This window comes from Moschus berezovskii, chromosome 9, assembly GCF_049115385.1.
Source record: "Moschus berezovskii isolate FMDL1 chromosome 9, NW_MosBer_1.0, whole genome shotgun sequence".
NCBI classification, from domain to species: Eukaryota; Metazoa; Chordata; class Mammalia; order Artiodactyla; family Moschidae; genus Moschus; species Moschus berezovskii.
In genome coordinates, this window is record NC_142468.1 from 54,055,026 (window position 1) to 54,056,386 (window position 1,361).

Consider the following 1,361-nt stretch of genomic DNA (forward strand, 5'->3'; position numbering starts at 1 on the left):
ATGTAGAGGACTACAGAAATGTTTTTGTTCTCATTTATTTTAAAAGTAAAAGCAAAAAGGATATATAATAATGAATTTAGCCTGGATTATACTCAGCTTTATACCAACAAAGTCATAAAATACAGTATTTAATTTTTTAACGGAATAAGAGGCACAGAAAGGCAAAAATGCCTACAGTCTCAAAAGTCACAACGGGCTAAGTCATCAACCCTGGCTTACGCAAAGATACAGGTGCAGAATAAGGTCTGGAACAGCAAATGATGATACCTAAAGCACTCCGACCCCATACTTTTCTAAGAGCCTACTATTCACCTACTACTAACTTCTTTACTCTTCACAATCCAATGATGTAGGCACAATTACCACCACCTCCATTATATAGAGAGAAATCAAGGCAGAACAGGATAAGCTCCCCAAAGTCATGCAGATAATATACTCACACAGTCATCCAGAAAACCAGGGCACCTCTCCAGGCCCTGTAACTCTAGAGTCCCCACACTTAAGCTTTATGTGGACACACCTCAAATTATTCAGTTATCTGTGATGAAGAGTCTACTTTCTTTCCTTCCAGTCAGCCACAGGCCAGTACTTTTGTAAATAAAAACACAAAAACAATAAAAACAAATTCCTGGAAAAAAGAAATATGAAACATAAAAAAGACAAGCTTTTTTTTTTTTTAACATAAATTAACCCATTTATTATAGGCTAGCAACATTATCGAATGGTGGTGCTTCGACTGGTCCGTCAATTCCTTCAGTCTTCTGATGGCAGACTTCACTGGGACAGCAGAAGTGGTGTGCAGGTCCAGGCACCACCAGCTACTGTTTTCATGCAGGAACCACAGTGTCAAATGCCCACAGCTCATCTCTTCATCTTGGTTTTGCTATAGGAGGGGCATGTATACTTGGCGTGCTGGCTGATTTCAATTTTCTTCACCATTTTCCTGAGGGAGGCACCATAACGGGTCCCGTATTTGCCCATGATTCTGACCTTCTTGGTGCGTTTCGCCATGTTAACATAACCTAGATCAGAGCCCAAGAGCAAGACAAGTTTGTTTGTTTTTTTTTTTTTGTAATTAATTAATTTTTTATTGGAGGCAAATTATTTTACAATATTATATTGGTTGGTTTTGCCATACATTGACATGAATTCGCCCTGGGTTTAAATACGTTCCCCCTCCTGAACCCCCCTCCCACCTCCCTCCTCCCTTTATCCTCCCTCTGGGTCATCTCCGCATGCCAGCCCCAAGCATCCTATAACATGCATTGACCCTGAACTAGTGATTCATTTCACATATGACAACATACGTGTTTCAATGTTATGTGGCAGCCTGGATGGGAGGGGAGTTTGGGGGGGAGAAT

General features: G+C 40.6%; 1 pseudogene; it reads right to left on the reverse strand.

Annotated features, from left to right (window-relative positions):
• Nucleotides 1-676: 676 nt before the first annotated feature.
• Nucleotides 677-1,011, reverse strand: LOC148776453 (large ribosomal subunit protein eL43 pseudogene; annotated as a pseudogene).
• Between the last annotated feature and the right edge of the window lie 350 nt (nucleotides 1,012-1,361).